Below are 22267 nucleotides of genomic sequence, written 5' to 3' on the forward strand. Positions count from 1 at the left end.
CGTTGCAATATCCAAAAGGAGGGGAATGAAGCGAGCGGGACGATCGAGCCCCGGGTCCCTGCGAGCCCCGCTCCACCTGCATGCGCCTTGCTGGGATCCTGCGATACCCGTCCGGCATGGAGCAGGCATGAATACTTCTCTGGTGTCTGCTGATGACTTCACTTCATTAGCATGCTCCTGATAGTTCTCTCTGACTGTCTTTTTTACTGACTTTAAGGCTCTGCTAATCAAAATACTGTAGCGTTTAACTATTTCCTGACTCCAGGGTTTTGAAAGACGAAGCTCCGCGGGGGCAACAAAACCCGAACGGGAGCAGAAGTGCGAGCCGCGGCGTGCACCGGCCCCAGCCTCCATCCAAAAGCAACTCGTGCTGCTGGGGTTTGCGGGTCACCACCCCGAGCACGATCGGGTTTAATCAACTTAACGAGGGCGAAACACTCCTCTGCCGTGCCGGGACCTTTTAGCGCAGGCGGATGCAAAGAGGAAAGCACCCTTCCACCTTCGGGGACGAGATTTCCCCCCCCAGCCCCGTAAGTGTTTTATTTAACGGCAGAGGGCAAAGCAGCTCACGCGCTCATTAACCTGCGACACCGCATCAAATATCCCTGCGAGGTTTGGGGGCAGCCGGGTCCCAGGCGATGCCGTCCCCCGCTCCGCTGCTTTCACCTTCCTGCTCGGCGCTTCGGGAGCAGAGCCGACTTGCGGAGGCGAAGCAAAAGCTGCCTGAGCCCTGGGTTAGGAAAGGGGAAAGCGAGGCACAGAGGGATAAAGCAACGCGGCGTCGAGCGCACCTGGAGCGCGTGGCAGGGACGGGGACTCCGCTCAGGGCTGCCAGGTGCCAGCCGGGCACGTTCTCCTCTGGCTGGGTTGGAGTCCATGTCAGGTTTTACTTTAACAAAGAAAAAAAAAAAAAACGGGAGTGGATTTTGCAACAGTGGGATAGGGAAAAAAAAAATTTGAAAAAAAAAGCGAGACTGCGTTAAGTGTCTGTGCAGTTTGCCCCGGGTGTGCGCGGCGGCACCTGGTTGCGCGTACCTGCGCGTCGTACCCGTGGTCACGGGCAACGGTGTTGCGGCGCGCGCGCACAGGCGTGCCCATCGGCGTTCGCGCCCAGACGCGTGCCCGCGTTCACCCTGCGCGGCACTGGTGTGAGCGGGCGCTCCGTCTTTGCACGCACGGACGCCACGGTGAATCCACCCGGCCGTGCCGGTGCGCGGTTGTGCACACACGTGTGTGCACGCACGTGGGGTGGGAACGCCGGGTTTAACCATTTGGGTCCCCGCTCTGAGCACCACCGCTAGCCGCGGGGGGAAAAAAAAAAAAGCCGTGCCTACGCTCTTACCCAACTAACCCCCGTTTGCTATAACTGAGAAAACTGGCCCCGCACAGCCTTTAATAAAGGCCTGCTGTGGCGTTCGGGAGCCGCGGCCGAAGCTGCTGTAGCAGGAGCAGCTGTGGGGTCCGTCGGGCTGGAGGCCTGATTCATCCCCAGCAAAATGAGGTCAGGAGCAGATGAGTCTCCGAACGTTCATTTCTTCGCACAGGAGGTGACCCACATTTTTTACTCCTGATTCACAGCTCAGCTGCAGACACGGCTATCTTTAGCCCCAGAGAGAGACTCCGAGAGGCCGAGGGCCCCTCGGCAAAAGCCGTAAGGTCCAGGCTTCAGAGCACTATGGTTTTTTTTCTGATTTTATATATATACCTTCCCCGGCTTTCTGCGGCGTCTCTCGGAGGAGAGCGGGACGAGCTCCAAGCACAGGTTTGACGCACTAACCAGGAGAAGTCCCGCAGGGGCTCCGGGAGGACAGGGGTCTCCCCGGGATGCACCCACTGGGTGCCCACCCAGCCAGAGCCCATTGCAACCCATTTTGGGACCCAGTGGAAACGGGGGGCAGCTGCAGAAGGTCAGGACATCAGGAGAGAGGGGTTTCCAAAACCATCTCGTTGATGGTGACCCACGGGCGGAGGGGACCAAGGAGCAGCCAGCACCCATCTTGCAATCGCCCTTGAGATGGGGGCTGGTCTTTGTCCGGTCACCGAGCAACCCCCCTCCCCCCAAAAAGATGGGGGGGTCTGTTTATGCTGATAAGGGCAGAGGATGCTAAACAAATCTGCTCCCCGCTCCAGCTGGTCCCAGCGAAACTCCCAGGCACTTTCCCGTGCCGTGGAAGAAACTCTCGCGGTCGTGGTCGTATCCAGCGCCCAGAGCGCAGTTGCACAAACGATAACATTTTAGCAATGTTTATCCTTCTCCTTCAGGGCGGGATTTTTTTTTTTTTTTAATCTGTTTTCAGAGCCCTAAAGCACATGTTTACTTTCATGATGAGTAAAGTCTCCAGCACTGGCGCGGGGGAGCCTCCAGCACTGGTGTGAGGTTAAGCATGTGCTTAAAGGGCTTGGACTAAAAATGGCTTTTCTTTTCTTTTTTTGTTTTTTAAGCAAGGCCACAACACAGCAAAAGCCCCATCCCTGGGACTGTTAGACGACAGCAACGCACAGAAACAGAGGGCTGCTCCCTGCAACCACCTCCCCTCTCCTCCTGGGGCAGCAAGAAACGGATGTTAAAGCTGGCCCTAAATAGCCCCGATTCTGACCTGCAACCTGTCGCCCAAAGACGTGACTCGGTATTCGGCGTCAGTACCCGGCTTTGTGCCTTTTTGGCCAGACGCTGGCACAAATTGCCTGTCTAAATGCACTGACCTTCTCACAGACCAAGTGGTCTCCGGGAGAACCGAGTCAGGAACCTGAACGGGGTTTGCTGGACCCTCAAAATCACATCAAGCTGTGCTCAGAAGAGATCAAGGAGCTAGGACAGATCTCCCGGCATCCTGAGATCCTCTTCTACTGCCAAGCAGCAAATGGCCACTGGTGACACCTTATTTCATCCTGCCGGGGCGGATGGGAGGGTGTTTGTTCACCAGCTTCTGCTGCAGGTGGGAACATCCCATCAGGGACCATGCTGGCAGTCTCCCTTAGAGCTTGCAAACTCATAAATATCCCCCGCTCGCAGCGGCGAGGGCTCTGCTGAGATCACCACGTCAGATATATCTTTGCCATGACCTTGATTTCTCTCACGGGTTTGGGTGGCCTCCCTTTAAAAGCACATAGCTCCCAACAATTTCTTTCCTAATGTCAAGAAACGGCGATTTAGAAGCCATAAACCCCAAGCATCGCTGCTTCAACCAGCCGTGTCAGGTCGTAACCGGGGGGCAGAAAGCCCATGCGCGCATCCAGCTCGTACCTCCAGTGTAACCACAAAAAAAAAAAAAAAAGTAGGTCTGGTGTTTGTTTGAGAGCTAACGTGGATTAGCAAAGAGAGTGAACTTAAAGCCCAGCAACTATTCCTGACTTGTTCCATGCATGGACACCAATCACACGAAGCTGACGCCCTGCCAGGTCCCCAGATCAGGCAGGTTGGCTCTCCATCCATCCCTCCCTTCCGCTCCAGGCTATACCATGGAATACAGCTCAACTATTCCTTAACGAAACACAAGTTGGGAAAACCGAAAAGAAAAAAAAAAATGCAGCAGCAGCACATGCTTTCTTAAATAATAAACATATAAAAATGTTAATTAAATCATGCTTTTCAACAGAGAACGATGGGAAAATACTTTCACACAATGCTGAAATCAACACAGCTTGCTTTTTTTTATGTCTCCTTGCAGCCAAAGAGATGCAAAGACCAAGTGAGATGCGGGGCACACACCATGCAAGCACTGCAAATCGGAGAGCCACTTTCTTCTGCAGGAAAGCATCTTCTGCGCTAACGGAGGATGCCAAATGACTTAACACGCCGCGAACGTCGCTCTAAATGAGTCTGCGGTAAACAGAGATATGAGACCCAGATGTTTGATACTGGCCTCTAATTTTGTGCGTCCACAACCTCCCAGTTGTGCTTGCAAACCAGAGTGGGGTAGGGAAAAGCCTTGGGGTCTCCCACCTTGGGAGCATCGCCCCTCCAAAGAGGGCACAGGTGAAAACCCAGCCTTGCAATTTGGGGCAAATAGCTCCACAAACCGGCAAGTGGACGCCTGGGAGGGCGAAGGGCTCCTGCCTGCAGTGGCTGGTTGTTCTCTTGCAGGTGCGTGAGCTCAAGCAGTTGGGGGCAGTGGGGCAAGTCTGCAGGGGCTGAAATCCTTCTCAGCAACAGCAGGGTCTTGGTGCACGTCCATTCCTTTCAGCAGCAAATGTCATTTGTCCTTCCTCGAGGATGCTGCGCTGTTTTAAGGACAACTGTCTTCCTGGGTCCCCCCACGAGGTGAGCCCACCTTGCAGAGGTGTCTGCTCAGTCTCATCTCTTCTACTGGATACCCCCGTCTCCCCCAGAGCTCTGCAATGCTGCCAGGACCAGCAATTTAAAGAAGGGCTCATGCCACATGAAAATTTATGGAATGAATCCTACCTGGCTGCAGGAGACATTGCACAGCTTGATTTCCTTACGTCTCCTTTCAGATCCTGGAGACCGCAGGTTCAAAGCAGTTGGCTGCAGAGGAACCACGAGCCCAAGGTGGGAAATGAAGGATCCTGGGTCCCTCCTGGACACAACATCTGCCCCAGCAAGACCAATGACCTATCTCCGAAGCAAGCAGACAGCGAGGGCCAGGCACGGGAGGGCAAAAGCAAACAAATTCCTCTGCAGCCACTTGCCACTTGTAATGACTTTATGGTCTAGTCATTCCTGGAGCTCTCCTTTCTGCAGCATTACTCATGCTGCTGCAAGCTTCTCAGGAGAGTTTTGGTGCCAGGCTTCCCCAGTCGCCTTGCATAGCGTCATGCACGACCAAAATATCCTACCTCCTCCTCTAGAAGAACCCACTAATAGTCGATGTGCTTCTACAGCCTCTGCAAAGGTCAAGTGTGGATGCTTGGTGACTATCAAGCCTTTCCTACCCCACCAAGTCTTTACCAGCTATAAAACAGGGAGCGGCGAGCTGCTTGTCGCCCACCTCCACGTTTTATAGCTGGTAAAGACTTGGCGGGGTGGGGAAGGTTTGATAGGCTTTGTGTGGCTCCTTGTTGGCTCTCCAGCAGCTCTGCCCTTCCTAAAGTGCTTCTGGTGGCAAGACGCCAGGGACACCCATGGCACGGGCTTGGTTATGGGGGTAAGCTCCTCGCCAGCTGCTGGCTGGCACTGCATCGATTTAGGCTTTGCTATTTAAAGTCTTGAGCATTTGCAGAAAAAAAACCCCAAACCCAGAGCGAGTGAAATGGCAAGGGAGATAGAGGTACGCAACGGCAAGAGGAGCAGAAACGGCACGTCTGGCACCGTTAGTGGGCTCTAACACTTTCGGCAACCACGCTGGGCTGATTTCCCGGGATTCTCCTAATGCCTCCTCGGTGCGTACTGAGAGAACAGCCCTCGCTGAGCCAGCCCAAAAAGCAACAGGCGACTGCTTTGAAACCTGCTTATGAAGTTGCCGAACAATAGACTAGCAAGATCCCATGGATGGGCTCCAGCCAGCACCAAAGGCAGAATGGTGACGAAAAGCCAAAGCAGAAGGGACGTGGAAGCAACGGGCTTCCTAGAAACCAGACAGCCACTGTGCACATGGCTTCTGTAGTGAGGAGGAGGCATTTAGTGGCCTCTGTGTTGTGGGGAGATGTTTTGAGACGGTATTGAAGTGGCCTGAGTCAGACAAAAGCATTTTCACATTAATGTTCTGAGGCCAGAAATTAAATCTGAACAAAAAGTTGGAACTCGCCCAGCAGGGATAATACGGCATGTGCAAGAGCTTGCTGACTCCCAGCTGTTTGGAGAAAGCCATCCTTGCCACCATCCCCAGAGCTTTTCCTCCACCCTCTTGTAGAAAGTTCATCCCAGTTCTCATCCTCTCAACTCCACCAACTGATGCTGTCATTCCAGAGCAGAAAGAGTCTGGCTCTGCTGCCTCCACCCCTCGTCTGTTCCTCCTACGCTTTGAGTGAGGGCAAGATCCTCCTGCACAATGCCATGGTGAGCTCTTGCGACACAGAGCTGCCTTCAAAAGCATGGCTACAGCAGTCACAGTGATTTGTGCAGACGGAGCCACAGCCTTGAATGTGGACAGGAAGCCCGTCACCGAGACGCTGAGCTTTGCTTCTGCAAGAAAACCCCTGCTGAAGTCCACCAAGAAGCCAAATGTGCATCTGAGCAGAGGCGTGCTCCTCCAGCAACGAGGCGCCGTTGGAGCAGAGTGGGTTGGAGCATCACACCACATGCTCCCACGTATCCCAGGACCTCCGTCCCAAAGACAGGAGCTCCAGAGGCCAGACCAGAGGCACGGTCCTCCTGCCCAGCCTCCCCCTCCCCGTCTCTAGAGAGACCTTCTTGAGGAACATTTCTGGCAGCGACTCCCTTCTCACCATATGTGACAGAGCCCTGATAGGGGGGTGCAGCCCCAGTTGCTGACCCCAGCTTCACATCAGCGTGATCCAGCGAGCAGTGGGTCTCCCAGGCAGCCCCACTGTGCTTCCAAAACAAGCCTCCCTGTGAAACGCTTGATAGCCAGCATGTGTCTCCAGCTATAACGCAGGCACGAGCCAGAAAAACCGTCAACATCAAAGACTAGATCCATACATCCAGTAACTCGGGACAGCGGGGGGGGGGGGAGAAACGGCCCCCAAAACTGGGCAGAAAACCGTCAAGCTGCATTCTTGGGAGCCGAGTTTTGTTGACACCATTTCTGCCAAGGGGAGAGGGACGAGTGAACGAGCAGAGGCCACCGAGACAGCGCAGAGGGTCACCAGGAAAAATGCAGATGCCATAAACCGCGCAAGCACGGGACACGATGGGAAACGCTTCCAAACTCCTTCAGAAGCGGAGAGGCCGCACTTCGCTCCAGACAAACGTAAACAAGCCCCACGAAGGGACGGATCCAGCCCCTTCTCAGCGCTGCCGCTGCCCCGAGCATCTCCAAATGCCTCACTGGGGGCCAAGGAAGGAAAGCGATTTGACTGAGAACCAGCCAGACCGAGTCACCTTTCCCAGACCCCGCGACATTGCACGTATTTCAGCAGTCACAGAACAATTTTCTTCAGATTTTTCATCACCCTTTAGAAGCTGGAACACCCTTTTTTCCCCCCCCTTCCCTTGCCAGGTTTGTTTTTCTCCATCACCTAAGACAGCAGCTTGTTGCTGGAGGGCTGCAGCTGAACATTGGCTGGACGTTCACCAGTCCGTGATGGGGGAACACTTGGGAAAGCTGCGTATTTTGTTTTGCACAGGGCTGGACTGATATTTTTGATTGGAGGAGCAATACAACAACTATTTTTTTTTGCAGTCTCAAGCAGGAGCGAAGGGAGTTTGCAAACACCTGCGGCCAGATAATTTCCAAGAGCCTGGCACAGCAAGAGCCGCTCGGGGACCCAGGACAAGCCCCGGGAGCAGCCGGGGAGATGTTGATCCTCGGGCAAAACCAGCACAGACTCAGAAACCAATGGAGATCTGCTGTTCATGCAGATACCTGCTGAGAAGCCCCATTCCCATGGAGAAAGGTGACTTTTCCGGCACAAGAACCAGCGCTCAGCACTTCGCTAACCCCGACACCGAGTAAATCATCCCAGGCTCAGGTGGGATCTGGAAAAATAAGCAAATTTTTTTTAATTTTTTTGGTTCACTGCAAATTCCAGTGAACCTAGGGGCTGGGGGTAATCTTAAGTTAGATCAGAGCAAAAAATTGAGCCTGGATGAGCTGAAAAGCTGTGGGAAAAAACCTGTTTCAGGGTAAGCACAGTACCTCATCCAGACCAAATCCATCTCAATTATTGTGGTGTTCTGGCCTTTTCAAAGGAAACTGAGGTTGCTCCCGTTCCCAAATGGGAATTTGAAATGTTTTGAAATATTCCGGTTATTCTAGGATGTTTTTCCCTTCGGTCCTCGAGGTAAGCGGTGCAGGGAAGCGGGGCAGAATCCGTGCAGCAGCCCACTGCTGCGTCCTTCTTCCTCCCTTTTACAAAACCTGTTCTGGCCGAAATTTCCCTTCCATTTGCGCTGCTTCGTCAAGGGACAGGCTGGATTTCTCAGGCCTCTCGCCTTTCCCTTTGTTTTGTTTCCCAGGGATTTCTCCATCAGCCGTCTCCCTTGTCTTAGCTCCTGGCATTCGGGCACAACAATAATACCCTCCAGGCAGCCGGAGAGATGTGATCTTAAAAAAAATACCATAAAGAACACCTCGATTTTCATCGCTGGCCTCCAGGATCCATTTTCTTTGAAATAAAAGGGACCCCGATGCCACGTAGACCCAGCTTTGCAAAGCCCAGCCATAACACTAAACCAAGTGCCTCCTGGACTCAGCAGAGCCAGCGACTCACAGCACCACGGGTGTCGGAGCAAGGCTCCAGCATCAATACTTTGGGAAAAGCCACTTCTTCTGGCTCCTACATCCCAGCAAAGACCTGCGCAGCACTAACGACCATTGCAACTCTTTATAATCACGATGCCCCGGGAAATAAGCTGGGTGGAAAACGCCACCATCCAGGCAGGTGCTGCAGAGCTGGCTCCGGCCAAGGCATCATTCCTGCATCTCGGCGCATCGTGTTGCCATCTGATAGACCCTGGATGGGCTCAGGCCTTGGAGAAAAGCCACCTCTGAGAATTTTGAAAACCCCAGAGCAGCGCTAGCCCTCCCCTTCCTCTTTTTTTCTGGCAGCTTTTTAATGAATACTCCCGTTAAAAACAAAGGAAATTACATTAAAAAGGAGCGTGTTAAAATAGCTTTAAGGGCCTGAATTTAACTGACACCTACAGTTACAACACGTTTTGCCAGCGCGTGAATCATGCGCAGATTATCGGCCAACATGGGTGATTTCCATTATGCAGCCTGGAGTAGTTCAAGTCTGCTGGGCTGTTTGTACAGAGCTTGGCACAATCCGCTCGGCTCTTCTCCCGCTGGTGGTATAATTTCATTTAAAAGCCTTCGACTATTGTAGCCCTCCAAAGCAATAGAAACCAAGGGAGGGGGAAAGGGGAGGGAGGGGAAGAAAGTATTTTTTGTGGCTGGCGCGAGCTGTAAAATAGAAATCTTTCAGCAGAAAGTGGAGAAAATGCGTCTTTTGAAGATGTGTGTTTTCACTTGCTGGCCATCGCAGGGAGAGGGGTTTAGTTATTGGCTTATTAACCACTAAGGCAAAAGGAATTTGATGATTTCTTAAGCGGCATCTTGGCCCACTGAGTTTAGGGGCCTTCAGATTCATTTGCACCCCATGCGGAAGTCGCTTTTCCCTCCAGACGTGACCCCCAAAAAGCTGCTTTCCTCCAAGTCTACCCAAACTTTCCAGGTCTTCTCTTTGCTCCGGCGCTCGCCCACATCCATACTTCTCGAGCAGATCCTCCCCGCCTTCCTGCCAGCTTGGACCGAGCTCGCGGGAGAAAGCTAGCCAAAAAAAGCCATTTCTGGGATATTTTTTAAAGGTTTGGTTTGGAATTTTTGCTCCCTTTTCACACATACAACAGCAATGCTGCCGAGGGAAAACTCGGTACTTAAGAACGGCGCTAGGTCAGAACATTTGATTTCTAATAAAAACGTAGTTATTTTCTAATTTTACAAAGGAAATGAAAATTTAAAGTTTGGTCAGATGAGGCGTTTTCACTTACAAATCCCACCTAGCACGGCCTCAAGGGAAAACCCCGGCGGGTTTTGTGGGGTGGGAGACGGGGGGGTCCATTCCGTCGCGTGAAGAGAGGACACCTCCCACCACGCAGGGCAAAGTCCCTACAAAAACTGCCAGGTTGAGATGGGCTCCAGGTCCTATTGGAAGCCAGGGACAATTTTGCATCCTCTGCTGCCTGGTTATTTATTCCTAATAAATATTCCCCCCCCCATCCCAAGCCCTCCTCCCTCGCAAGAAGCCACATGCCGTAAGTACCTGGTTGGGCCCAGGGACCCACAGACCTAAAGCGACTCCTCCGTCTTAACAAGGCAGCAGCCAAATCCCAGGGCACCGCCTCAATTTGCTTTATTTTTTCCAGATATAAAGATTATTTGAACCATACAAAGACGAGACGTTCATCCCACCCGAGCATCCGACCGCTTCCGGATTGTCATCTTGTTTGGGGCGCTGCTGCTGTCGGCTGCATCTCCGTACGGGCATGGACCGCAGGCAGCTGGAAAATCCCACCCCCCCACCCCCCCCGTTTCCCCAGGGGCAAAACAATCCCAGTCACCACCAGAAATACCACCTGGGAAATATTTGGAAAAAAATATTTGTCTGCTAGGACATATGCCCGTCCCATCTGTGGACCAGGCAAAGGCTTCTGCGTTTCCTCGGATGAAGCGGAGAGGCAGAGCGTGCTCCGGGCACGCAGCCCGGAAAGCCAACGTCAGCTCTTCATCAGCACCCGGGTGAAAAATCTGCAAAGGCTGAGCCGAAAGGGCAGGTACCTCCACGGAGCTCGCGAGCGTCTGTCAACGGTGGCTGGCTGCCAAACCCCTTCTTTTTCAGTCTGCTACCGCTGAATTTTCTAACAGCCCGCGGCTCCGCAGTTTCACGTGAGCATCTTCTGCCCCGACCATTGTTTCCAGTCCCACCTGCTCCAGCTTTCCCCCACCACCGCCCCGAAGGCTTCGGCAACGAGTCGCGGCACGCGGGATTTTTTTTTTTTTTTTTTTTTTTTTTTTTTTTTTTTTTAAGCAGCCTGACACATGCCAAACCTGAGAGAAGGAGCTTGATAAACCCAAGGTCAGGAAGGAATTTTAACTCGGTTTAATTGCAAGGAGGCAATCCGGATCTGTAACATACTTAGACGGGCAATACAAAGGAGTGAGACAGATCGTGTGGGAGCAGATCGGTAAAAGCTACAGAAAATATAAAGGGATCAGCTTGATTTTTTGTTTGGGTTTTTTTTGGAAATCACATGTTCTGCCAGGCTTTCTTGGAGGCAAACATTTTTGTACCGCAGCCAGCCTTGCCAGCCTCAAGTGTGTGAAAGTCCTGAGTCAGATTTCGAAAGGCAAAGCGATACTGACTTAAAAATAATTAGACCCAAAAAACCCACTTGGTTTTCTATTCTAGTCTCTATCCTCACTCTTACAACATTTTTTTGGGTTTCCAGTTACATCATTTTTATTCTAAACAAACCTGTGAACCTCCGTGAATCCCCTGCCTCTGGCAGCTGGGGCTTCGAGGGACCCAGCGAGAATCGCAGGATTCGGGGTACCCCTGCCAAGGCTGGGGGGGGGGGGGCTGCATTGCCGCTGGGGGGGCCCCTCTCTGCGCTCATTCCTCTGCTCTGTCCCTCTCCCCATCCTGGGTCTGGATCCGGCCGCTGGCGGGGACGAGCTGCCGCTCCGGTGCTGTACCTGCGGCCGGAGGGGAATCTTCCTCCGGAGCGGTCCGGCCAGCACCTATCGCAACCGTGGCCTCCGTGCCAAAGCCTGCAATCGGGAATAAATCCCTTTCCCTGCTTTCGGCTGTTGGATCCAGCACTTCGGCCAGAAATCTGGCCGGTGGGTTCGAGCCCGTCGTGCCTCGGCCGCCGCCTCTCGCGCTGCCCTCCCTTCCAAGAAAAATGGAAACAGGAGATGAAGGAACTTTCCTACGCTTCATCCAGCTCTGCCCGCTGCCAGATTATCATCATGATATTGTATTAATGTGCAAATCATGATTGCTCACAATAAAAAGCATAAAAAGAACAGAACGCGCGCGCCAGTGAGAAGCAAAGCAGAAAGCGCATGAGCTCCAGCTCAGCCTTTGGCAGGACCTAACGCAACGGCAAAGCACAGATGAACCGCGATGGTGTCACCAAAAGGGTCCGGCTCAGCCCTGCGCAGGACTTGCCCTCCAGAAAACATTTTTAGCAGCCGAGAGCCTCCTCTCCCGCACCGCCCTGCGCCGTGCTTTGCCCGCAGAGGCTCCCCGGGCTCCGTACGGGATGCATCGTGCCAGGCATCGATGCGCGTTGGGGTCATCGGGGCTTTGCCTCAGCGACACGGGCCAGCAGGGAGATGTGAGACTGGTTCGTGTGATTTCATTTGGGGGGATCAAGAACAAGTTGAATCAGATTATCTTTTTTTCATGGTAATCTCCAAACTGATCCCCTTTACAAAAGGCGGCAGGATTTCCCCCCATAAACCGTTCATTTAAAGTGCTTATAGGTTCAATCCTCTGACTTTTAGGTTTCTGCACGGACACATCTGAAAGCAGCAACCGCTGCATCACCAGTTGCGCTCATTCAGGGCTTCCCACCCTCGGACAATCCCAAAACTCGAGAGACTGATGCTGCTTTACAAACCATTGACCGCGCAGACCCACGCGAACACGCCACCGCCGTTATTAAAGGCACATTAAAGTTGCAAAAGCAAAGTTAGGAAATTCCAGAATTGCCGTTTCCTGGGAAACCTCCGAAAGCCTCTTTGTGTCTTTGCGTTCCCATACCTGCTTTTTCTGCCGGCCCCCTCCCTCCCCCTGCAGCAAGCCCGCTCTCGCCCGTGCACGCCCCGGCCTCGGGCTCCCCCCGGCCTCCCCCGTGCCCAGGGCTCCCGGGTCGGTTCGGGAGGCGGCTGGTACCCCAGATGGATGGGTTATTTGGGGTACGGAGCGCTGGGGATGCCGGACCCCTGCTGGGAGGAGGAAGGGGATCGTCCCAGCCTTGCCGTCCCTCGGCGTGCCCGTAGCCGCGAAGGAGCGCGGGCGCGCACGCTCTGCAGCAGCAGCGGAGTCCCCGCTGATGTAAAGTGAAGATGCCGGGTGGATTTCTGTGGTTTGGAGGAGGAGTGGAACTGAAATCGGGTCTCAAGCTGAGATTGCAGCTATTTTCCAGAGCTATTTTCAAGCGGTATCAGTTCCGCCCTGAAATGCGGAGGCTTTCCACAAATACCCCCACCCAGAACTCGCCAAAAATGCCAGCTTATCTCCTGAAAGCATCTGCACAGTGTCAGCACGTGTGGATACGCGCGGGCTGGGGAGGAACAGAACGCCCAGGACTGGCTGAGAATTCAGATAAAAGTAGGACTGTTTCAGGCAAAGTGGCGTTGCAGATCCTGACCCTAAACTGCTATTTCTTTTTTTTCCATCCATCACATCACCACTGAACCTGAGGAGCTGCTACCGGAAAAGACTCGGGAAGGCAAAGAAAAAAGCAAAGAAATTGCTTTCGGGCCCCACCTCAGGATCTTTGAGAAGAATAAAAGCAAAGCGTGGCGTGGCCACCCCACGACGTGGCCTGGGCACTTCAGCTCTGGGTCCTGACGTCCCCGGGAAGGTCGTGCGTATTTGTGTGCACGTTAAAACACCCGTACGCCCTTAGATCTGTACAATAACCTCAGCGACGCGGAGCGCCAGCTTCCTTCAGCTCCGCAAGTCACAGCCTAAGCGAGCTCCAGGAAAATCAAAACAAGGTAATTAAGAGCAGATTTGGCCCTTAGCACTTTTTGTGTACAAAACGTTTTGGAAACTAATTAAACCACTGTCCAAGGCAATGCCGTTACGCATCCAGAATGCCACGAATGTACTGGCGCGCGCTTCTGCCTGAGGACGGGGAAAGCATCAATAATCCCAAACTGGGCGTGATGGAGCTGCCACAGCTGACATCCCCAACATCTCGCAACCAGCCTTCAGAGCAGGCGCTGGATTTACGAGGTGTCGGAGAGAGGAGGGGGATGTCACTCGCAAAGGATCATCCGTTTCCCTCCCCAGGAACCACGAGGTTGGTTTTTAACCGAGCTCGAGCTGAAGGGAAACCTGGAACAAGTCACACCAGCGCCCTGCTACCGGGGAGAAAGCAACGCTGCGGCGAGGCTCCGGGGCAGAGCTGCCGGACCATGGTTTTATGCCTCTTAGAGATGCCAGAGCTTCTCAAACTACAAAATATTCTGTATTAGAAGAGGGACAGGCGGCAGAAACCTCTTCTGCAGGAGTGGGCTGCGAGCCGGAGCAACCTGGGGAGTGCTCTGGGGCGCTACTGGCTTTTTGGTGATTCTCACGTTTCTTCGTGTGTTTTATTTAAGCAATGGAAACAGAAAAATGTTCCTTTCCTGAAAAGCTTAGCAAAGCTGCCCTCAAATGGGAGGCAGTAAAAACTGAAGCTGCAGGGTGGGAGTCGGGGAAAGCACCATCGAGGGGCGGAAACCAAGGAGCTGCTGACTCAGCAGGATGGGGAGAGCAGGTACAGCCCCACGCTGGAGCTTTGTGAGGGCTCCCTACGCTGGGTTTTGCAAATCCCAGGACGTCTGGACGGAAGAAAATGTATTTTTATGCTGTGATGCATGTCAAATGCACAGAAAACATCTCACCTACGTGCTGGTCCAAGACATTCAGAAAGGAGGAACAGCCTCTAACCACCATCCGCATCTCATCTGCGTCCCTCCAAGCAGCCTGCAGCAACGCGCTGGGTCAGTCAGCAGCTCATTTCCCCCAATTTACGATGAGGAAAAGGCTTCTTAGCCCCTTCATTCCCGTGCAAAGGCTTTGTTGGTGTTTTTGAGTTCTTTGGCAGCCTGTCTGTGGGATGTGCCAGCCTGCTCAGATAGCAAAAAATTGGTGGGACCAAATTTGTGCTGCTGGTGACTGCATCCCAGCAGCATCCCAGTGATGGCTGCATCCCAGCAGCATCCCAGTGATGGCTGCAGCCCAGCAGCATCCCAGTGATGGCTGCATCCCGGCAGCATCCCAGTGATGGCTGCAGCCCAGCAGCATCCCAGTGGCTGCATCCCGGCAGCATCCCAGTGATGGCTGCATCCCGGCAGCATCCCAGTGATGGCTGCAGCCCAGCAGCATCCCAGTGGCTGCATCCCGGCAGCATCCCAGTGATGGCTGCAGCCCAGCAGCATCCCAGTGGCTGCATCCCGGCAGCATCCCAGTGATGGCTGCAGCCCAGCAGCATCCCAGCAGAGATGGACAGAGCGGTACCCTGAAAGCCCACTCGGGCTGATGGACAACGCAGGGTTGCAAATAAAAATTAAGAAATAGGAGCAAAAGTGCTGCTCTGGGCCGGGATGTGCAAATAGGAGAAATGGAAAAGGCAGAAGAGGCACCAGAAAGAGCAGGGCCACGTACGGAGATGATAATTACTGAGACACATACAAATAATAATGGATGCAGATGCTAATTCCCAGGGGAGCAGCTTGCTCGTCTCCTAGGGAAAATAAAGCATTGCAAAGAGGGTATTTCCAAAAAGCCCCTTTATTTGTCCTCTAAGATTTTGGCATCCCGTCTTTCTGAGGCCATCTGACACCCCAAAACTGCCCCGGACCCGTCTAAGAAGTGTGTCTTGGAATTGGAGCTGCTCATACTCTCTTTCCATTTTCAAAGTCTCTACAAATATCTAGTTTTGATACAAAAATATAGACTAAATACACGGTGGGGTGATAGGAAACAGGAATTCCCCCTTCTTTTTCTCCAATAAATAAATTAAACCCCAACTGGGCTGAACTTTGCCTGACTGTATATTTTATTACTAATTCAAATTATTTATTGATGTCTTGAGACAGGCCCCAATCAGGGGGTAGAGAAACTCGGCCGTAGCCACATCCCAGCATCTCCACCACGCATCCGAACAAAGCGTTTGCTTCAGCTCGTATCTCCAGACAATAACAGATAAAAATAATAAAATTACAGGAAATTAAAAATGCATAGTATTTGTCACCACTTCTACACTACAGCCTTCACCTTTTGCTTTTTGCTCAGCAAAACCAGACAGAAACCATTTTCTCTGCCTGCCTTTTCTTGGTCAAGCCTTTGAAATTCAGACCTTGGGAGGAAACCCAGTAAAGACTGACCTTTCTCAAAACACTTGTAAACCTTTTCTAATTTTTCCTGTTGCCTTAATGCTCTGTGCTTTTATTGGGACCCGAATGTAGAGTTATTGTGTCTTCTTATTTTCCTCCCCTTTTTATTTTCCTCCCCCTTTTTTGCCACTGAATCCGACAGCGAACATCCCGGAGGAGGGGGAGTTTTCCACCGTCGCTGGTAGCAAATTCTTTATGTTTTATTTCAGCCTTTTGTGGCTTCAAAGAAACAGCTTGAACTCCAGAAAGGGTCCAGATTGGCCAAGGAAATATGAAACATCGTAATATTTCTAATGTTAGAAGAATTTTTAAAAGGTTACATAGTGGAAAAACAAAATATGAAAACCTTGTGGAAGCAAGGAGGTTCCTCGAATGCTCCTGCCAGCCCCCCTGCTACTGCAAAAAAGGGCAAAAGAGGGGGGGGGAATGTCAAAAATCCCCCTTAAAAGTAAATTTCACCAAACAGAAGGAAAAGCGTTTTAAATCCAGCAAAGCAGAAACCGCTCCAAAATGGTAAAAAGCTTTCCTCAACGTTTTTCCCATAGCTGACCTATTCTAATCATCATTTTCACTCTCTTTTTCTGGCACGCCAGCCCAAAGCCGCTGCGTGCACGTCCCTAAAGCTGCCTACGGACGGTCAAAACCTATTTTAATGGAAACGAAGCAGTAATGGAAACATTTCGATTTCCTATTAGCTTTCCTAAAGCCTTTTTACTACAAACCCCTAAACTCTGGGCTTAAGCCCGTGCCGACAAATGCATCTCTTTAATTCCGCTTGCGGTTGGTTTGCTGACCCGAGCCCCGAGCGCGATGCTCCGGGTTGGCAGAAAAATCCAGCTCCCCATCACCGCCGGGTTTGCAAACCTCAGCGTTCGCTTTGGGTACAAACGACAGCGTTTCAGGGCATATTTTATTTATGCAGAAGAAAATAACGCCAGGAAGAAGCTGAGGTATCGACCTTGCCCATCGCAAGGAGCTTGAATCACCAAACAACCTGCACGGGTGGTTTTGGGCGCATCATTGCTAAACAGCTCTAATGGAAACCAGGCATCGGTTTATTCGCTTCTCCCTCTGGCTTATCAAATGAGGTGGACGTTGCCACTGCGTTCCTCAGCCAAGAAAAGCTCCCTTGCTTCCCCCCCCCTCCCCCCCAGCTGTTTTTTCGCTTGAAGAATGAGGTGGTTTATGAGGATTTTCTTCACGGGGGAAAAAAAAAAAACGCTCCAAACTATCAGCCCGTGCAGGCAGAGAATAAGCTGATTTTTTCAACACTTCAAAATTATGTCATAAAGGCCCAGAAAGAGGCTTTGGCAAATATATAAACACAGAATCCAATAGAAGTCACAGGGTGATTAACTCAAACCAGTGTTTCCAGAGGAATAATAGCTACACAAACAGCCACATGCTTTGTTTAGCTAAATGAGTAACAGCACTTCGGCCACCGCCAAGTGTCTTTTTTTAACTAAAAACCAAAAAAACCCCCAACCCCCAACCCCCCAAATATTTGAGAAAGATTGGCTCTTTTATATAAAATGTAGCATCGGAAGCAAAAGTCGTACCCGATGGGCATGACCCGGGGAAGTTTTACCTTTACGGGATATATTATTGCCACTTGGTTTGGGGGTCCGTGCCCGTGAGTGTGATGAGCTCAGTGCTAAACGCCCTCCCGTGCCCAGGAGCAGGCAGCTGCCCGCTCTGCCTGCACAGCTCGCCCCAGCTGCCCTCGGCTGCGTGCAGGAGGAAGCGCTGATTCGGGACGGGATGCTAAGAGACGTGATCCAAAGCTCACTTCTGGAAGGAGGGAGTCGAGGGAAGGGGAAGATCCTCATTATGAGCCCGTTAATCATCAGTGTGGTCCCGCTGGGCGAGCGCCAGGACGGAGAGATTTGCTACCTGCTTCTGCAGCCACAGGCAGCGCTGAAACATCAGCATCTCATGCATCGCACACGTCTCCGACACCAACCGATCGCTTCGTGCGAGGCACCGTGCTTGGCTCGGCCGCCGAGGCGAGAGGAGGGTGCAAAAATTGCTGATTGTTTATAGGTCGGCAGGTCCAAACCGGACTTTAAGTGCTATAATATAACAATAATATTGCCCTGCCGCTCTTAAGGCAAGATTAACCCTTTGCAAACATTGCACCCACGCTCAAATCTGCTTTTGCTCCTTTCCTGGGCGCTGGCTCCCTGCAGTACAGCAGCACCCAGCGCTTTGGCCCCAGGGGCAGCACCCTGCACAAGCCACCCCCACCCCCCCCCAAAAGCGATGCTCCCCCCTTCCATCGCCTCCTCCCCCCACCCGAGACGCTCAAACTGGCCACGGACGGAGAGACAGCCCCATAGCCTGGAACCCCGTTGGCGACGACTGCGACGTTGAACCAGAGCAGTTTGTTTAAAAGGGAGTGGGGGTGAATAAATAAATAAATGTAAAAAATCCTCCCTTGTATTAACTGGAGGAGCAGCCCCTGGATTGTGTAATCGCATAAAACTCGGAACAAATGCTGGGCCCTGGAGGAAAGTTTCCTATGGAAAGATGTATAGAGCCGAGGGGGCTGGAAAGGCTCCGGGCGCGCGCGGCAGCCCGACGAGGGGCTGTAACCAGACCCTGCCGGCTACGTGAATGGCTTTAGCAGGGCACTTTCCTTCGTACAGCATGTGCCTTCGGCCCCGAGTTGCCATGGCAAAGGGTGAATCTTTGAAGTAAATAGTCTGTGCGGTGACGTCCCAGGTCAGGTTATAGACTTGCATCATCTGATTTGCATTTTATTCCCATTTCCCCCTCCCTGCCGCCTCTTCTTTTAAGTAGAGACAAGCACGAAAATCCTCACGGCAAGGACCCTGCGTATTGCTCTGCAGCACCAGCTGAGACTTCAGTTAGAAAGTTTTCCTGGAACAAAAGCAACCCAGAAACGAGAAAGAAAGGCAGGCATACCAGATCTGAGGACAGAAAATAGGATTCATAACTTAAAGCCTCATCCAGGAGAATATTTGAGCATTTAGCTGAAGTTAAGCAGATGCTTAAGCTCACTCCTATCCTTAAATATGTAAACACATCACATGAGTCATTGCACTGACTTCACGGACACAGCGGAGTTGCAGAGGGGGCTCGTGGCTGAGGAAGGCGCGGGGCAGTTTCTGGATGGGACACAAACGTCCCTGGCCAGGCAGTTGAGGCAAGCCGTGGCCACGAGCAGATTTCGGGCACGGCACACACGTGGCCAGGTCCAAAGCCATAACCTGTCCTTCGATAGCAGCTGCAAACCAACCGTAAATAATACCTGAACAAAACTTGTCCAGAAATAAATGCGTTCGTAGGTTTGCACGCTCACAGCACTTAACCACAAGTAGGTGTGCATCTCACTTCCCTGCCCGCTCTCCTCCCGGGAGCTGGGGGTGCAACACAGCGGGACAGGAGTAAGTGTTTGTGCACAAGGTGGCGGGTTCACAGGCTTGAACCCACGAACGCTTGCACAGAGGCAGCGGGGACTGTGCGAGAGAAAAGGCAGAAGCTTCCCTCGAAAGATGTTGAGAGGCAGGAAAGCTCTGGAGGAAACGCGGTCGCTGCCAGTAACGCAGAGGTGTGGAAACACGAAGCAATTAAGACAAATGGCAACTGCGGAACAAGAGTCTTCTGGATGGCGAAACGTTGCTTACAACAAATAAATAAACTCAGAGCCTGATTGCAAAGACAGGCATTCACGGGAGCTGCCTCTGCACCAAGACCCGGAGCCTTTCCGCAGCCAGCGATGACTCCGTGCTTCGCGAGCCCCAAGCCCGCAGCCACCGCCGGGAGCCGCGGTGCAGCCTCGGGATGGGGTCCTTTTAATTAAAAGGTTGTCATCAGACAGACAACAAATAAATGAAGTCACAACAGCGATGAAAGGAAATAACCTGATGGCGGGGAAAGAGGGGAAGAGCCACGAGCAGCACGGGCTGCCGAGCGTATATCTCATCAGCACAGCAGCAATTAGCAGCTGCTCTGGTTTAATTGTGCACCACCTTTAATCACAGCACAGCAGGCGATTCTCTACGCTTTCCCTTCAAGCACACACTTCTTCCTCCTCAAATTAGCAGCATGGCAACAGCTCATTAATGCACACATCAGCAAAGCTTTCTCAGCCCAGAAATGACGAGGTGCTGTCGGTTTGCTTACGTGGGTCTGGCTTTGGCCATCTCCAAGGCTCAGACCTGAGCTCCAGAAGATCACCTGGGACTATGGCAATCCTCTGCAATCACCACCCACGGAGGAAACCTTTGAAGGAATTCCTTTAAGGAATTCGCTGTTGATCTGAAAAGTTTGCTGGGACAAAGCGTCAGAGCAGGAGGCTGCGGTGTGAAGGAAAGCTGAGATGTTTTGCCGAGAGCTCACGTCGTGCACCGGGCAGCCCAGAAACCAAAAACTCAACGCAACCCTTGGCAGGTCCTCGGGGGGCTGACGGGGAGCTGGGCTTCGAGGAAGCCCCTGGCTGCGTCAGTCCCCAGGACCTGGCTCTTGCACGAGGAATTGCCGTGTCCGGGGGCTGCTGGCTCCCACCGCGGCCGACGCTGTTGGAACCAGCCACCTGCCTACAGACAAGCACCCTTTCACGTGTGTTACAGAAAACCAGAGTTAAAGCATGTGACGAGAAGCGGTATCACAGACTGATTAAGCAGAAAGGAGAAAGAGGTTTAAAATAAGAAGCGGTATTTAGATTAGAGCAGGTACTAGAGCTGGATTAGGTTCAAGACGAACAGAACTGTTGAAGCAGCAAAATCCTTCAAGGAAAGATCCGCGTCGGATAATAGAGTGTAAAAACGTAACACGCGCAGGCAAATTCCTAATATCTTCCCAGATTCAGCCAAGGGAATATTGGGATTACGTCTCGTTTTGGCAGAAAAATAATCCCGAGGATAACGGCAGAAAGGCTTTGAAGGTATAAGCCAAGCAAACGGGGCTGCTGAAGAGCCACGCACCAGATAGATGCGCAGATAAGCTGGGGTAGATATTATCTTTTCAGCACTAGCGATGAGAAACGACTGTCTGCGCTCCTCACTTTCTAACAAACTTAATCGCTTCATGATGAACCAATGGCATTTCCACTTCCATATGCTTTTGATATTACTTAATAAACTTAATTAGAAAGCAGCCATCCTACTGGAAAAATAACATTTTGAGGGTTCCCTCTCCCTGGTTAGGAACAGGCCACATTACATAACTGGATTTCTTTGCTGCTCCATATTATCACAATTGGGTTAAATTCCACTATTCATTTTTACAATACACGGTAAAGCTAATAACCGTAATCAATTTGCAAGTAAGTAATAAAATACCTGTCTGCCCAAGGTTGCAGGTAATGCCTTAAAAGATATTGGGTACTATTAAAAAAGGATGTCCTGAGTCTACGGCTCTTCCTACACGACTCATGAATTAAAGCCATGAACATCCTGTGTGCGGGAGGAAAAAAAAAAAAAGGAAGAAAAAAAACCTCAGGGTAATCTGCAAAGGGGCGAGCAATGTTATCCGTAGGGATGCTGAGACAAAACCTGCCTGGATAAATTCATCTGGGGAGGAGACGGCAGTCAGGAGGAGACACCCTTCCTGGAGGTCACTCCAAACTGAGCGGACCAAGCGCTGGGGTGCATTTCCCCGCCGAGCTGCCTTGCGTCCCGCCGTCCGCAGAGCTGGGCTGCTCGGCATCTGCGTCCCCCACGCGCTCGGGTGACGGGCACGCACGCCCTTTCCAGACGACTGGAACAGAAAGCAAAACCATCTGTATTGGTTTGAGGGAGGATGAAAACAACTACTATACATTTCACTCTTAATGTAAGGCACGTTGCCGGTATTAGGGTGAGGGCTAGCCTGTAAATAAATCTTGTCATCCGACCGGGACGAGCGCGCACCACGTGATGCACGGAAGCAGCAAAGCTCGCTCGCTGGTTCGGCATCCGTGGCACGTCGTGCAAGCTTGTACAGGGAGTTACCTCGGGGCTTGCTGCTTCACCAGCTGAGGTACCCGCTCCTCGTGAGCTGCGTCCCCACAGGGATCTGCTCGTACGCTATAGAACGCATCCTTCGCACTGCTCTGGTCCTTCCTCTTCCCTGCAATGGCCTGGAAGCGGCTCAGAGGATTCCATTTTTTTACCGTTATCTGCTGGACTGTATTTCTTTAGTCACAACCAACCTCCTTACGATGTGCAAATTACACTCTACGAGAAAGAAGCCGGCGAGTTCAACCAGCCATTACAGGTTTGTTCTCTTTTGAGATGATTTGTTCCAACAGACTGAAAGCTGGACCGGTTTGAGAAGCTCCTCCCTGATTTGGAAGTATTTCAGAGGCAATATCGACTTCAAGGCTTTTCTACAATGTGTAAGAAGAGTACGCAGGCCTACAAGATCTGAAGGTGATCCACCTCAGCCAGGATCTCCAGGTCTTTCTACCCGCAATGGGAAGTCATTGCACACGAGCAATGCGACAGTAAGAAAAGTCTCTGGGCTACAAATGGAAGACAGCCACAAGCGGAGCAGAGAGAAGATTGGTTTTCCACCCTCAACCGATTTTTAAGACTAAAGATTTTCTTCTGTCTTTG

The 22267-nt window shown here is 52.0% G+C and overlaps 1 protein-coding gene and 1 long non-coding RNA gene across 9 annotated transcripts in view; one reads left to right on the forward strand and one right to left on the reverse strand.

Annotated features, from left to right (window-relative positions):
* The window catches only part of ZNF469 (zinc finger protein 469), a 154556-nt gene that overhangs the window by 69286 nt on the left and 63003 nt on the right, over positions 1 to 22267 (reverse strand). For 3 of the 4 annotated variants that reach the window (XM_075765749.1, XM_075765748.1, XM_075765743.1), the window contains exon 1: positions 77 to 175. The exons of the other annotated variant lie outside the window; for it this stretch is intronic. The gene's annotated coding sequence lies outside the window, so the exon portion shown is untranslated. Of the gene's footprint in view, positions 1 to 76; positions 176 to 22267 lie in introns of those variants that run through there. 4 annotated transcript variants of the gene reach the window in all.
* Positions 174 to 12554, forward strand: LOC142603730 (uncharacterized). Of its 5 annotated transcripts, XR_012837615.1 has the most exons (4): positions 312 to 534; positions 3677 to 3825; positions 7263 to 7551; positions 9950 to 12554. It is a non-coding gene; the product is annotated as an uncharacterized LOC142603730 (long non-coding RNA). The 5 variants fall into 5 exon arrangements; XR_012837612.1 differs by lacking the exon at positions 9950 to 12554 and having other exon boundaries at positions 174 to 534; positions 7263 to 8924; XR_012837616.1 differs by lacking the exons at positions 312 to 534; positions 9950 to 12554 and adding an exon at positions 1585 to 1907 and having other exon boundaries at positions 3669 to 3825; positions 7263 to 8924.

This window comes from Balearica regulorum, chromosome 13 (assembly GCF_011004875.1).
Source record: "Balearica regulorum gibbericeps isolate bBalReg1 chromosome 13, bBalReg1.pri, whole genome shotgun sequence".
Classification (NCBI taxonomy): Eukaryota; Metazoa; Chordata; class Aves; order Gruiformes; family Gruidae; genus Balearica; species Balearica regulorum.